The sequence below is a fragment of the Phytophthora parasitica genome (assembly GCF_000247585.1).
Source record: "Phytophthora parasitica INRA-310 unplaced genomic scaffold supercont2.94, whole genome shotgun sequence".
Lineage (NCBI taxonomy): Eukaryota > Oomycota > Peronosporomycetes > Peronosporales > Peronosporaceae > Phytophthora > Phytophthora nicotianae.
In genome coordinates this window covers 175,565-177,779 of record NW_008649080.1, presented here as the reverse complement: position 1 = coordinate 177,779, position 2,215 = coordinate 175,565, and positions in this window count along the sequence as shown.

The window sequence follows — 2,215 nt, the reverse complement described above, 5'->3', positions numbered from 1 at the left end:
CTTCGGCATGCGCGAGGGCATGACGAGATACTGCCTAAAGCGAGCAGAGTCGAAGACACTCGAGGAAACCTTCGCCATCGCACTGCGTGAGGATACGGTGTCGTCATCGTACGGCAAGGCGCTGTCGGAGGAAGCTCGGGTGTCGGTTCCCGAGCCTATGGTGATTGATGCAATCGAGGCGTCATCACGCGGTGATGGCCCCCGTATCAGAGCAACCGCGGTGGTCGAGGGCAACGCCCACTGATATGCTTTCGATGCCGAAAGCAGGGCCATCGTGCAGCAATGTGTCGCGCACCTGCCCCTGCCTTAGCCTAAGCAGCGGCCGTCGGAGACGCTGTACAAGCCATCCCGACCACACAGCCAAAACAACGGTCGGGACCAGTAGGTGCGGGGCGTCCTACTGGCTGGAATGGTGGTCCGGGTCCCCCAGTGGCAGCTCGACCTCCTAGCCCCTCTGTGCTACATGCACACTACAATGCCACCACAGCCAACGACGACACGAGACTGATTATCGTCAGTCTACATGTCGAAGGCGCGCGACGTCCTCTCCGCACGCTCCTCGACTCAGACGCAACGAATACTTTTCTCCGCGCGTCGTGTCTGCCGCTCCTTCTGTCGAGCGTAGCTGTCAGGAAAGGCTCGACGGATGTCGTTGTTAAGTTGGCTGATGGTAAGTCACGCCGCGTTCCGGTGTGACGTGTCGCTGTCTTACACTTTCGACGGATTCACGAGCAGCGACGAGTTTTTGGTGATTGAGATGAACTACGCCTTTGACTGCATATTGGGAATGTCGTGGCTAGCACGATACCAACCGGAAATCGACTGGCTAGCACGATCGGTTAAACGCCGTGCTGATGTCGACGTCAGTGAAGTTTTCACGCATCCCTTGGTTGCACCAAGAGATTGTCCGCACGCCACAATAGTGGACAAGACATCCACGTTACAATCCATGCATCGAGTGAGTGATGGCCCTCCTTGTATGGCTTGCTTCGTGTCGATAAGTGAAGCCAAAGGTAATAGAGGATCCTTGTTGGTGAGCAAGGATCAAGAAGAGACGGTTGAGCATGTGCTGCTCCCGAAGCTGAACCGAGTGGTCGAGCATGTGCTGCTCCTGGCATCCGACGACGATAATTCGTCGGTGTCGAGTTCGTGCTCGAGGCGGTCAAAGAAATCAAAACGCAAGAAGAGCTCGCGTGGGCGCCTAAACAGGTCACGCAACACTCCACCTTGTGTGGGGGGGGGGGGGGTATGCTGGTCGTGTCGAAGTGCTATCCATGCTGGAGTTCTCCACCAGCGCGCCGAATCAGCTTCGTTCCATCGAAGTTTCAAGCCCGCCTTCCGATGCTGCGTCGATAACCAGTCTCCCGGGTTTGTCATGGAAACACTTTCTCCGGGACTTGAAAGCAGGAGAAATCGAACAAGTCTGTAAGTTAACCGACGGCGACACTTCTCCCGTTGCACTGAATGCGGTCAACGACGTGACGGAGTCGTCACGACCAGCGGCGACTGAGCCAAAGTCGGCGCGAGAAGAGCGGTTTACGGCTCAGTCATGGTCCGCTCTCAAAGCTTCAGGCAACCCTGTGTACGAACCCGCCTGCGAATTCGCAGACGTATTCCCTGAAAACATTCCAGCCGAGTTACCCGCCGATTGAGGCGTTCGACACGAGATCGATCTCGTGCCAGGGTCGAAGTACTGCGTGACACTGCAGTGGCCACTGCCGCGAGGCCAAGTTCAAGCCATCGATGAATTCTTTGAGGGACGCTGCAAAGCTGGTCATGTCCGGGAGAGCATCTCGCCACATTCAAGTCCCACCTTCTGTGTGAAGAAGCCAACCGGAGGCTGGTGCATCGCTCACGCTTTCAATAAGCTGAATGACACCACAATCCCTGCGCAGACGCCAATCCCTCGAAAGGACATGGTCCTAGACTCCATGTCTAGTAGCGAAGTCTTCAGTGCGATTGATCTGACTGATGGATTTTGTCAGATATTGATGAGGGAGAGTGATAGTCCACTCACGGCGGTCAGTACTCCAGTGGCATGCGCTGGGAGTGGCTCGTCATGCCCCAGGGATTGAAGAACGCTCCAGCGACGTTCAACAGAATGGTTTCACACGTTCTTCTGCCGCTTCGGGACTTCGCACACAGCTATTTTGACGATATCTTCGTGTCAGTCGCGCTGAGGACGGCCTCAGCGCTGTCGCAGTGCATCTCCACC